At 41.2% G+C, this 14,390-nt stretch overlaps 1 non-coding gene across 1 annotated transcript; it reads left to right on the top strand.

Annotated features, from left to right (window-relative positions):
• Positions 1-14,103: 14,103 nt before the first annotated feature.
• TRNAA-UGC (transfer RNA alanine (anticodon UGC)) lies at positions 14,104-14,176 on the top strand. The gene has a single exon. It is a non-coding gene; the product is annotated as a tRNA-Ala (tRNA).
• The last annotated feature ends 214 nt before the right edge of the window (positions 14,177-14,390 follow it).

The following is a 14,390-nucleotide window of genomic DNA, read 5'->3' as shown; positions in this document are numbered from 1 at the left end:
CAGAGCAAAAAACCCTTGAGTTCTCAATCATGGTCACAAAACAGAATTCTAAATTAAATGCAAAGACAGGCAGTCTGCTGTGAGTATTCAATTTGTAAATTACTTTAAACATAAGAATGGTGAGAGTTGATACTCAGAACTCCACTCTTCAAGGTAATTTTCCCTTGTTGCCCAGTTTGGAATAATTTTTCCTTCTAAGAGAAGGCAGATGTAAAGCTTGGATGAACTGTGGGTGTCTGAGGACAACTGCCCACATTTGTCCCCATCACTGCAGGTCTCTTCTACCGCTAGGCTGAGGGAGACATGTCCACAACATTGTAACAGAGAGCCCAAAGTGGACTTTTTTCCCCAAGAAAATGATGTTGTAGATGAGGTTACCTATATAAAAATAAAGTTTTTAATGTTCTCTCATATTTTAGGTTGGGATCTAGCCTGGTAACCTAACCATATAACTTTAATGGTTTGGGCAAATACACATTAAATTCTTATCAACAGACCAACTTTTGAAACACCCTCTTTCTGCATTTTTAGCAGTTAGAAAAAATCCTCTCCTTTCCTCATTTAGTCCTGTTGACCTTGCCAAATGTCCTTAGGTCCTTGCCTCTAAGGACTTGTCCTGGGGTATGGAGGATAGCACAAATGGACATAACATTTGCTAAATCACACTTTAAACCCCCTACAAGAGGCATTACTTGGAAAGTAAGAAAAAATAATACAAAAATGAAACTGTACAGACAATGAGACATTGAAGATAATTTTGAAATGTTCTTTCTGTTGAAATGCTCTTTCTGAGATTTATTGCTATTATACTCTATTCATTTGTGCAAAGAACAATTTATTTCTCACACAGCTCACCCCAAACCTATACTGCTGTTCTTGTCTGTCTGCCCAGAAATCATAAACTCACAAGGTTGGAGGAGCTCTTGGAAATCATCTTGTCCAATGCCCTCATTTGGTCTGCAAACACAATGAAGTTGCTTCCGTTTTATCTTTATCATAAATTCTATAGGCCACAATGTTCTGAATGCTTTCTATGCATTCCAAACATAGCCTATTGGGTTTCATATTGAACCAGCTCTAATTAAAAAACTGCAGGGAAAATTAATACATGGTGAGTCTTTGGATAATACAAGTCAGAAAATAATTTCAGAATCAATTCTGTAAAATGGAATCCTGGAAATAAAAGACCACAGACTCAAAATTTTAGATTAAGACCCTGTGAGGGAGTGAAATTCACTCAGTCACGTCCGACTCTTTGTGACCCCATGGACTGAAGTCCATGGATTTCTCCAGGCCAGAATACTGGAGTGGGAAGCCTTTCCCTTCTCTAGGGGATCTTCCCAACCCAGGGATCAAACCCAGGTCTCCCACATTGCAGGCAGATTCTTTACCATCTGAGCCACCAGGGAAACCCTAAGACTCTGTAGGCTGCTGCTGCTGCTAAGTCGCTTCAGTCGTGTCCGACTCTGTGCGATCCCATAGACGGCAGCCCACCAGGCTCCTCCGTCCCTGGGATTCTCCAGGCAAGAATGCTGGAGTGGGTTGCCATTTCCTTCTCCAGTGCATGAAAGTGAAAAGTGAAAGTTAAGTCGCTCAGTCGTGTCCGACTCTTCGCGACCCCTTGGACTGCAGCCTACCAGGCTCCTCCGTCTATGGGATTTTCCAGGCAAGAGTACTGGAGTGGGTCACCATTGCCTTCTCCAAAGACTCTGTAGGCAGGAACAATTAATAGGAGAAGCATCTAACAGCAATGGCTTAACTCCCAGCTTCCTTGGCCCTTTGGAGATAGCTGTTTCTTTCATCTAACTTTTTGGACACTAGCTTAGTAATTTAAGCAAGTAGCTAGAGGCCTTTTTATAAGATCTGTTTTTGTGGTCAGGGATCTCTTTGTTCAAAACCTTCTCTCCCACCACACCCCCACAATCGGGAATTTCTCACGGCACAGGAAAGCTTGGAGCAGGAGCACTGGTAACGCAAGGGAGTTGTCTTCTGGGGTCTCTTATGATACAGGAGGGTTTTTTAAAAAATTAATTTATTTTAATTGCAGGATAATTATTTTACAATAGTGTGGTGGTTTTTGCCATACATCAACATGAATCAGCCACAGGTATACATGTGTCCCCCTATCCTGAACACATCTCCCACTTCCCTCCCCACCCCATCCCTCTGGGTTTTCCCAGAGCACCAGCTTTGGGCACCCTGCTTCATGCATCAAACTTGCACTGGCCATCTATTTTACACATAGATGTAAATATGTAAAAATGGTAATACATATGTTTCAATGTTCTTCTTCCAAATCATCCCACCCTCGCCTTCTCCCACAGAGTCCAAAAGCCTATTCCTTACATCTGTGTCTTCTTTGCTGTCCTGCCTGTTGGATCATCATTACCATCTTTCTAAATTCCATATACATATGTCAATGTGCAGTATTTGCCTATTATACAAAGTGGAGTAAGTCAGAAAGAGAAAGACAGATACAGAAGGGTTATGGGTGCTCCCAGAGAGGGTGAGTGGGGTCTTCTTTAGGTAGTAGAGAAGATCAGGAAATAGAGGAAGATGACAGAAAAGCAAATATGCTATACGTGGATGCAGATAGAAAACTATTGAAAACCAGAATGAGAAAATAGCCTCTGATTCAAACTCAAATTGACTCTTCAGCCAGGTCAGTTCCACCTTTATCTAAATTCTCTATTGAGAGTCATTGCAATATTTTGGTTTTAAAAAGAGTTATATAAAGGAGTGTTCAAAAAGACTTGATAACCATTAGTTGAATTTGATTCCCTCCATTTAAATCAGTTAAAAGACATTAAGTGAGCACCTGCTACATTTTGTGAATTATGCTGGTTTCTGGGTTTATAAGAATAAATAAGACACACTTCCTGCTCTTCAGATGTTTATCATCTTGTGGGAAAGACAGACTCATCAGTCACCACAGCAGAGATGATAAGAGCTATGGGAACACATACAGAAATGAAGGAGCAATTAATTCAGCCTGAGAGAGTCAAAAAAGCTATAAAAAGATAACATCCGAATTGCACTTGGAATATGTTAGAAGTTTGTCAGGTGGACAAATAGGAGAGGCGTACTCAAGGGCAAGTGTGGGCATCTAGAATGAGAGAACTAGATCCCAACTAAATTAATTTTCTCTTCTTTTCCTTTCCTCCCATACATACATTCCTCATTTGCACCTGATTTATTTTCTCCCTCATCTCTGCTTTATTTTAAAACAACTTTGTGGAGATATCATCAACATAAAATGAACTGTACTGATTTACGGTGTATGATTTGAAAAGTTTTGAAATATGTACCCATTCACGCAAACATCACCACAATCAAGATAGGGACAATATCTGTCATCCCCAATTTTCCCTACACTCCTTTGTCATTCCTCTCTCCCACCCTACTCTGCCTCACCTCACCCTCTTCTTCCTGACAATGACTGACCTGATTTCTGACATTCTAGGTTAGTTTGAGCCTTCAAGAGTTTTGTAAAATGCAATCATATGGTCGATACTTACTTTTGTCTGGCTTCTTTCACTCAGCCTGATTCATGTTGTTGTGTGTGTCTGCAGTTCATTCCTTTGTACTCCTGAGTAGTTTTCCATCATCTCTGCCTTTTTCTCTGGGTTGGTTTATTCTTTCAGTGCTGTCTGGCTAGCTCATGTAGAAGGAAGTCTGGCTCATGGAACTCACAAGGTTTACCTTTTATGGCTGCCTGACTGATTCTTGTTCTGGCCCCAAGTTCAGAAATTTTGAAGAAGGGCTCTGACGGCCCTATCTTGGGCCAGATACTCACCCCTGAGCCAAAGGACTGTGGGTGGAGAGGCATAAAGAACACGGCAAAGCTACGAGAATCTTCTGGATGTGTTTGACTCCAGTCCTTAGCCCACATGGGAATATCCTTCTGACCTCCTTCCTTGCCCTACTTTTCAGATTCTCACTGAAATTGTAAAGTGCCTTATACTAGGATCCATTCCAAATGAATCAAATAAAAGAAGTAAAACATAAGTCCAAAAAGGAAAGCTCCTCTATAAATTCAGAGTAGAAAAGACCTTCTAACTATGATATAAAAACTAGAAGGCATAAAGTAAAAGAGTTAAAAATTAAGTTCCAGAAAAATAAAAAGCATTGCTTGGCAAAATCTTCTTAAGCAAAGTAAAAAGACAAATGGCAAAATGGAAGCAAATTATTTATAACTCATTTCACAAAGTTTAATGTCTTTAATATTTTAAGAGCTTTTATGGGTCAATAAGAAAAAAAAACAATTATCCAGAGAAAAGCTGGGAAAAGAATGTAAAGAAACGGTTCACAGATAAAGGAAATACAAACAACTTTTAAATACATGAAGAGTCAACCTTTCTTATATTAAGAGCCACATAAATTCAAAATACAATATCATAATATCATATCATTTTCACTATCAAATTAGTCAAAAAAAAATCTCCCTAGGAGGACTTGCCAGGGAGAAAACAAAGAACCAGATGAGATTCTTGGGGTGCCACTGTCTCCAGCCAAGGCTCCTTGCCCTCTCCCTGAGGACAGTGTCAACTATCCACCACCTCCTTGCAATAGCCAAGCCCAGAACCAGAGCATCCTATTCCTTCCCACCAGCCAACAAGAAACAAAAGCTGTGAAAGCACCAAGTTTTGTTGCTATAGAAAAAAAACCACCCTAAGTATCAAAATTACAATATTTTAATATATGATTTTGGTAAGGAAGAGGAAAATGAGCATTCTACACTACTGTTTCTGTCATTCAAGTGTCAACTGATGCCACCCCCATTGCTGTTGTTGTTCAGTCACTCAGTTGTGTCCTACTCTTTGTGACCCCGTGGACTGCCAGGCTTCCCTGTCTTTCACTATCTCCAGGAGTTTGCTTAAACTCATTTCCATTGAATCAGTGATGACATCCAACCATCTAATCCTCTGTTACCCTCTTCTCCTCCTGTCTTTGCCATTCCCATAGGTGGGTAATTTACTAATAAACATCAAAATTGGTTTTTCACTGGAGTAGTGTTTGCTATGGTCTTCCCAGCTGGCTCAATGCTAAAGAATCTGCCGGCTAATGCAGGACACGGGAATTCTGTCTCTGGGTAGGGAATATACCCTGGAGAAGGGAATGGCAACCTACTCCAGTATTCCTGCCTGGGAAACCCCACGGACAGAGGAGCCTGACAGGTTACAGTCCATGGGGTCATGAAAAGAGTAGGACATGACTAAACAACTAAACAACAGCTGCTTGTTATTGTAAGAAATTGGTAACAACTTAAATGTCTTCCAATAAGAGGTTGGCTGAACCTATTATGATACATCCATGCGACAGAATACTGTGTAGTTATAAAACGAGAGTGAGGGCAATTTTATGAATTAAAAAATTCCCAAGATGGATTATAATATTAAAAAAGTAAGATGCAGAATAAAATGCATATCATGCTCTCATTCCTGTATTTGCTTGCATATATTTACAAAATCTCTGGAAGAATTCACAGGAAATGAATGTAACATGGCTACCAGTTTGGGAAAGTGAAGTGGAACTGGACATGTAGAAGACAGGGATAGAAAATAGACACTTATATAAGTAAATAAGTTAATTTAATTTTGAATCATATAAATGTGTTATCTACACTTAAAAGAGTAAGCAGTTTTTGAAAAATTCTGTTACTTGTCTTAAGTTGAACCAAGCCATTTTCTTCTAAGCTTTTTGGTTTAAGGAAAGTTTAACTTTCAGACTTGCCTTAGTTTAGCAAACCAGAATGTTTAGGTTTCAGTTCAGTTCAGTTGCTCAGTCGTGTCCGACTCTTTGCAGCCCCATGGACTGCAGCACACCAGGCCTCCTTGTCCATCATCAACTCCCGGAGTTTACTCAAACTCATCTCCATTGAGTCAATGATGCCATCCAACCATCTCATCTTCTGTCGTCCCCTTCTCCTCCTGCCTTCAATCTTTCCCAGCATCAGGGTCTTTTCTAATGAGTCAATTCTTCGCATCAGGTAGCCAAAGTATTGGAATTTCAGCTTCAATATCAGTCCTTCCAATGAACACCCAGGACTGATCTCCTCTAGGATGGACTGGTTGGATCTTCTTGCAGTCCAAGGGATTCTCAAGAGTCTTCTCCAACACCACAGTTCAAAAGCATCAGTTCATCAGCCCTCAACTTTCTTTATAGTCCAACTCTCACATCCATACATGACTACTGGAAAAACTATAGCTTTGACTATTTGGACCTTTGTTGGCAAAGTAATGTCTCTGCATTTTAATATACTGTTTAGGTTGGTCATAGCTTTTCTTCCAAGCAGCAAGCGTCTTTTAATTTCATGGCTGCAGTCATCATGTGCAGTGATTCTGGAGCCCACAAAAATGAAGTCTGACACTGTTTCCATTGTTTCCCCATCTAGTTGCCATGAAGTGATGGGACCAGATGCCATAATCTTAGTTTTCTGAATGTTGAATTTTAAGCCAAGTTTTTCACTCTCTTCTTTCACTTTCATCAAGAGGCTCTTTAGCTCTTCTTCACTTTCTGCCATAAGGGTGGCATATCTGCAAATCTGAGGTTATTGATATTTCTCCCGGCAATCTTGATTCCAGCTTGTGCTTCATCCAGCCCAGTGTTTCTCATGATGTACTTTGCATTTAAGTTAAATAAGCAGGGTGACAGTATACAGCCTTGATGTGCTCCTTTCCCAGTTTGGAACCAATCTGTTGTTCCATGTCCAGTTCTAACTGTTGCTTCCTGAACTGCATACAGATTTCTCAGGTGGCAGGTCAGATGGTCTGGTATTCCCATCTCTTTCAGAATTTTCCACAGTTTATTGTGATCCACACAGTCAAAGGCTTTGGCATAGTCAATAAAGCAGAAGTAGATGTTTTTCTGGAACTCTTTTGCTTATTTGATGACCCAATGGATGTTGGCAATTTGATCTCTGGTTCCTCTGTCTTTTCTAAATCCAGTTTGAACATCTGGAAGTTCACAGTTCACATACTGTTGAAGCCTGGCTTGGAGAATTTCGAGCATTATTTTACTAGCGTGTGAGATGAGTACAATTGTGCGGTAGTTTGAGCATTCTTTGGCATTGCCCTTCTTTGGGATTGGAATGGAAACTGGGTATTTGTGTGAATTTTGTGAATTGTGGAATGAAAATATGTGTATGTGATCTAGATATGTAGGTATCAGGAATTTAAAGCAAAATCATAACACTAAACCTAAACCTAAAGATCACATAAATACACATATTCACATATACAATGGGGTACACACTATACATAGACATTCTTGGACACGCCTCTGGGTCAGCATAAGATCTGTGCAGAAGATGGAGCACACACGCAACTCCAAAACAGCTGAGTGAGTGTGCATATCTATGGAGGGAGAATGCAGAGTCTGGGGAGGTGCAATTTGAGAGGTAAATATACCAGGGAAAAGAAAGTGAACGGGAGGCGGGTGAAGGATCAGATCAATAGAAATAAAAGCCAGTCCTTTCCTGTCTCTTGCTGGCAATTGCTATAGGCTCCTCAAGGAGACAACAGGATTTCCCAGGTGGTGCTAGAGGTAAAGAACTCGCCTGGCAATGCAGGAGACATAAGAGACGTGGGTTCCATCACTGGATCAGGAAGATCCACTGGAGGAGGAAATGGCAACCCACTCCAGTATTCTTGCCTGGAGAATTCCATGGACAGAGGAGCCTGGTGGGCTACAGTCCATGGGATAGCAAAGAGTCAGACACGACTGAAGTGACTTAGCACATATGCAAGAAGACAACAGTCTCTTACTCAGCCGATCTCAGAGCTGAGTCACGCCCTTCTGGTAACATCTCAGGGGTTGACCCAAGAGGTCCTGGCTGACCCCACCTCTATGAGTCCATGTTCTGCACTCTCAATTTAAGACACACTTCGCAGAGCTCTGAGTACAGCCAAGAGCCTCTGGACACATCTGGAGCCTATCCTCATCTCCCAGCCTTTATTCTTGATAAGCAGAGATAAGACCAGAAGGGAAGGTTTACTTCCGTGTCCCCATTTAGGGAGGTGAAATGATCACTGTGTCACCATACCAGATTCAAGGGGAGTCCTCCCTCCAGATCTCCCTTGCTGACTTTACAGCTTCTGGGACTAGAATCTTCAGTTCTGGCTTAGGTACAGGTGTTTCTCCTTAGTCATCTCCAATTCATTTTCTGGAACATCTCCCTTACATCACCACTGGAGAATGTTCTCAGCCAGGTGCTGGGCTTGTATGGAGTGTGATCTAAGTCCTGCTGTAGATGTTTATGTGTGTGTTAGTCGCTCAGTCATGTCCGACTCTTTGCAACCCCATGAACTGTAGCCTACCAGCCTCCTCGGTCCATGGAATTCTCCAGGCAAGAATACTGGAGTGGGTTGCCATTCCTTTCTCCAGAGGATCTTTCTGATCCAGGGATCAAACCCTGGTCTCCTGCATCACAGGCAGATTCTTTACCATTTGAGCTATAGGGAAGTCAATGTGGTGGATGTTTGCAGTCAACCTAACATGGAGAACTCTAATGTACAGAGTCATAGGTCCCTCAGAACAGAGCTATTAGGAGGTGCAATGGGATGATAAATAATTGCTGACATTTATCGAGCACTTAGTATGTGCTGAACAATTTACATTATTTAATCTTCACAACTACCTTATGCGTCTGCTGTACTGTTATCCCATTTTACATATAAGGAAACTAAGGCTTAGAGGTTAACTGATTTGCTTATGTTTGCAAGATTGGTGGGAAGGGAGCCAGTATTTGAACTCAGGTCTATATGAGCCCAGAGGTTTGACTCTTAAGGAGAGTGCTTCATCTGGGAACATTCATATGAAACATTTGGTAAATTAAGGTTCTGTACACATTACTCCTTGTGGTTACTATGGAACATTATAATAGCTAGCAGTTATTGAGGATTTATGGATTGCCACATATTTTACATATATCATCTCATTTAATCTTAACAATGCCCTTTGAATATATTACCATCCACATAAAGCTTCCTGGTCCTCGATTACATAGCTGATGAATTTTGAATACTGACAGTCTGACACCAAGGCCTTCCCTACACTGTGCTGTCTTCCCAAAGACTAAGATATTCATGAAAAATAGTCAATGAAGTGTTAATATTCTGATTGGAAACAATCTGAGAATGGTGGTGTCCTGGTGGCTCAGCTAGAAAAGAGCCCCTCCTGCCAATGCAGGAGATGCAGAGATAGAGGTTCAGTTCCTCAGTTGGGAAGATCCCCTGGAGAAGGGAACAACAACCCACTCCAGTATTCTTGCCTGGAAAATCCCATGGACCGAGGAGCCTGGCAGGCTACAGTCCATGGGGGTACAGTCCATTGGGTTGCAAAGAGTAGAACGCAACTGAGCAACTAATACTTTCACTTTCACTTTTCATAACTGCAGTGCTTGCACAGATCTACTCTGAGGAAGATCAAACTGCAAGGGGCACAAATTTTGTCCTAGTACCTTTCTAACTCCATCACAGTTCTATGTCTCAGTTAGGTAGTGCTCTGTGCCCTTTCTGTAAGACTGGGAAAAATCAATAGACAGCACAATTGTTAACTTAAGCTCTCCTCTTCTTCCCCCAGGTCATTAGTCCCATTAAGCATGTTGATATGTCTTTTTTCTGCGAGTTCTTCTTCTGATGTTCCATGGAAGAGTGATTTATCTGCAAACAAACCTTCAACTCAACTGTGCACAGATAAACCAATCTCCACCTTGCCAGGAAGCCACATTCAACTGTCCTGGGGAAGTAATTTTAATTTGTTCCCCATGTACTGCCAATATTCAGTTCCCACATGTATACAAATCTCATATATCCACAAAATTACTCCTGAGTAATCTTTATGATGAGCGACGTAGTGGGGAATAGAGAGGGAGAAAGGGAGAGAGAGAGCTTTTCTTTTACTTCAAATTTACAAATGTCTTCTCCTTATTCTAAAGTCACAGTGCTGACACCATGTGTACATCTCTCAGATTCTATTTTAAGCTTCTTGAAGACTGAGACTATTTTGTGTCCACCTGTATTTAGCAACAGGCTTTGCAAAGAGTTATGTGCTCATAACTGCAGTTATGAGCAGTTATGTGCTCATAACTGCTGAATTTATGTTATTTGCACATCCAGAAAACTATTTCAATCAAGGAGTGTTCATTACTTTTCTTAGAGCTTCCTCTATACCATCAAAATTTCTCCTGATCAGACAGTGTTGATAACCTTTCCTATGTAAAACTTGTGCTAGGTGCCAGGCACTCTGAGATGCAGAGGATAAAAATGGAATGAAATCTAATTCCTCTACTCCAAGACGTCATAGTCTATGCTTTAGCCTTTTTCCCTGAGTGGAAGGGTGGGGGTTCCTATTAGTCCCTTAAGTACACAGAGATGCTTCTGGAGTACAGAATTCTTTCCTACCTTTCCAGATCCCCAGATGTAAGCACAAGCTGCAAAACCAGGCTGCTTAGAAAGGAAAAGCCAGGCAGTCATGCTTGTGCTCACAACGCCCCTGTTATTGTTCTGGTTGGAAGACAGAAAACCGAGGAGCAGAGAAATGGCAGATGAAGCCTTTTAATTTGCTAGCAATTAATTCTTTCACTGACTTTAAATTAAAACATTCAGCCTTTCCCAGTCACTCATCAACAACTGTTAACATCAGTGTCTTGTCAGCTTTTGGAAGGTTCTGAGTATAAACAGCCCATTACCTTGCAGTGAAAGATAAATTGTAGAACCTTGATTAAGCAGAATGCTCTGGGAATGAACTTTTTCGGTTCATTGATTCTTCTACTTATCAGAGACTTAGCCAAAAAATATTAAAAAAAAAATTTAGCATTCATTCATTACATCCATTAATCAATGTAATATAGAGTGATTAAGAATAATCTCTGGAGCCAGGACCCCTGGATTCAATGCCAGCTCTGTCGCTTTGTTACCTTGGACAGCTTGCTTACCCTCTCTGTGCTTCTGTCTCTCTGTATGTAAGATGGAGATGATAAAGTTCTTACTGCATAGCATATTTATGAAAATTAGATATATTAACATATATAAAATCCAAAGGATGGTGCTTACTGTATTGTAAATGCTACATAACCTATATAATAATAATAATAATTGTTATTATTATTACTGTCATTGTCATTGATCACTCCCATATTCTCTCCATGAATGGACAATGAGCAGGATAAGTATGATCTCTGCCTCACAGGGAAATTCTACTGCTATAAAAACAAACACCATAGAATTATTATAGAGTAAAATATGAAAACCTACCCTCATCTCCCCTGATTCTACTCTCCAGAGATAACCATTATTAATAATTTCATGTGTGTCCTTCCAGTCTGTTTTTCTAGGCATATGAAAATATATAGATAAACATCAGCTGTTCATTTTTATTTAAAAACAATTGTTTTGCTAACACACACACATCATGCACATTTTTGCAGGTCAGTCCATAGAAAACTATCTCCTTTGAAGTGACTGCCTTTGTTTTCTTTATAAGATAAACTATGCTTTTAAATTTAAGTTTCTTCCTATTGATGCACATTATATTGTTTTCATTGTTTTACTAATGAAAACAACATCAGAACCAATGTCATTATACAAGTAGCCTTGCATATTTGTAGAATATTTTTAAGCATAATAGATGGACCTTATAGCCCGTTTCCCCATGATATGAAAGCAGGAATAAAGCAAGGTTGAAAGGACAGCTTAAGAGCCATTATGACAAATTCCCATCCCATCTCCCACTGGGCTGTGGCTGCCACCATGGGAGAAGAGCCAATTGGGTTGAAACTCTAGCACAAGCTTAGAAAATTGGTTTTTTGAATCAATCTCTCCATAACAGCTTATTTGGTTGCAGTTTTCTTCTTTCTAAAGATGTGGTAGAAGCATTCTCAATAATAGAGAGCTGTGATTCGCCAAGTTTCAGGTAATTAAGGCTTTCCTCTTCATCTCAGAATCTCATTCACAGCCCTTTTCTCTCCTAGGCCACTCTTCTGAAGGCATCGTGACCTGGCCCCCCCCAAAAAAAACTCCATGACAATATGACTTTCATTCTCCTTCAAATATTTAGAGCACCTGAATGATGAAAGAAGGAGCAAGTAAGCACAGATAGAGGGAGGAAAAGTTCAAAGAAACAACCGCCAAATGGGGACCATTTTGTGTTTAAACTGAGGAGAGAGAAACCTCATGCTATAACTATTCACAGATGATGACAAATTGGGTAAATCCCTTTGTGGTCCCTGCTAAGCTAAAGACATGCTGAAAACAGACCCTGGGTATGTGAGTCAGCTTATAGGCTTAACTTCCCCACAAAGAGACCCAAAATACAGTGGCTCAAACAAGACAGAAGTTTAATTCTTCTTGTTGGGAGGTTCACAGATGGGCGGGATGTCTAGAGCAGACACACAGCACTGTTGCCCAAGGTGATCTAGATATACAGGCACTGGGTAGCTCTCCCATCCTCAGAGGTAGCTCCCATCTTTGGTTTAAGGTGACCATTGCAGTTGCAGTCTTTCCCATACAGTAGGAAATGGAGAGTGGAGCACAAGCCCTTTTCTCTATAAAGAATATAGTACTGATGTTGCTCACATCACTCCCATTCACATTCCAGTAGCAGGAAAGTAGTCATATGTCTCTCCTAGCGTCAAGGGAGGCTAGGAAATGTGGTTGCTTCCTGGATGACCTTTTGCTCAGATAAATCTTGGTATTTTATTATGAAGAAGAAGGAGAAGGAGGAGAAGAAGAAGAAAGAGAAGGAGGAGGGAGGAATAAATATTGGAGTTTTTGCAGAATTTGGAACTGGAGGGTAGACATGAGAGCATGGACTGTGTGCTAAGCAGCTTCAGTCATATCTGACTCTTTGCTACCCCATGGACCATAGCCTATCAGGCTCCTCTGTCCACGGGATTTTCCAGGCAAGACTACTGGAGGGGGTTGCCATACCCTCATCCAGGGGAACTTCCCGACCCAGGGATCAAACCCATGTCTCTTATGTCTCCTGCATCAAACCCACCTCTCTTATGTCTCCTGCATCAGCAGGTGGGTTTTTTACCACTAATCCCACCTGGAAAGTCCATTAGATCACGTCACCAAGGTGTAAAACCAGTCAGACAAGAATTGACGATGAGTGTCTTCCAGCTTAAACATACTTTGGGGTCTCCTGCCTGGGATCCTCCAACTAGATCAGGTCCCCTGCTTTACCCTGTGACACCACAATGGGCTTTTCCTTTCAAAGCTCTGATCACACCTGCAATTGATTATTTGTCCAATGACCATCTTCTTTACAAGAATGGAAACTCCATGAGGACAGAAACCACATCTGTCTTATTCGATGCTGTATCTTCAGTGCTATCATAGGGCTTGGTACTAGTGGGGCCCAATAAATGTTTGTTGAATGAAGAGGTAACAAAGAGAGACCTAGACTCTTCTCTCAAGACAGTCACAACCTAACTGGATAAGTGAGGGTACAGACACACAAAATGCAGTTACTACACTGGGCAAGTCCTATATTAGTGGAATTCAGAAACTGACATGAGAATACAAAGAGAATAGCCTCCAAATGAGAATATGGCAGCTGTTGTTGAATGCCACAGAGCTGAAATCCAGGTTCCACTCCTCAACCAAGCAATGGAGAAATCAGATTGCATCCAATAGGACTGCCAAAATTGACGTGAGACTAGAGATTATGCTTCAGATAAATGGCTTACTGCCTTAGGCCCCCAACCACACTAAGTACACACTCTTTAAAGACTCAACTGTGAACATCACATTTCTATGGTAATTTCTCTGATTCACCCTACCCGACCCTACCCTGTTCAGACAGCCCAGATGCCTTCCTCCCTGTGTCCCCTTCCTCTGTTGTTTCCTACACTTCAGTCTGTCACAGCACCCGCAGCCCTTCAGAGCACTTACATTTCAGATGTCTCTAAGACTCCCCCTCAGTGAAAGCTCCCTGAGGTCAGGGGCTGTGCTTATATATCCATATTTTCTAGCATATCACATAGGGTCTGGTATTCAGAAGACATTCAACAAATACTGAATGATGGAAGTCAGTCCATGGCTAGGAATATACTTCCAGAGCAAGGAACCTGTACTCATTAAAATACTTACTGATACTTCCCTGGTGGTCCAGTGGTTAGGACACTGCACTTGCAATGCAGGGGGCCCAGGTTCGATCCTTGGTCAGGAAACTAAGGTCCCACATCCTCAGCTAAGTACTCATTCTACAACTATTGAGCCTTCATGCTGCAATGAAGACCCAGTGCAGCCAAAATAATTATTAGAAAATACTGCATTTACAGTCATTTCTTTACAGGTGAGTAGGATCATGGCAGGTAGTTGTGGGCCCTGACTCTTGGTTAGAGGGAAGGGGATTCTTAATTGGGAGCAGTGGGACTTTCTGAT

Source organism: Giraffa tippelskirchi, chromosome 5 (genome assembly GCF_054371585.1).
Source record: "Giraffa tippelskirchi isolate mGirTip1 chromosome 5, T2T-mGirTip1v1.2.pri, whole genome shotgun sequence".
Classification (NCBI taxonomy): Eukaryota; Metazoa; Chordata; class Mammalia; order Artiodactyla; family Giraffidae; genus Giraffa; species Giraffa tippelskirchi.
Note: the sequence above shows the minus strand (reverse complement) of the source record. Positions and strands in the feature narration are given on the sequence as shown.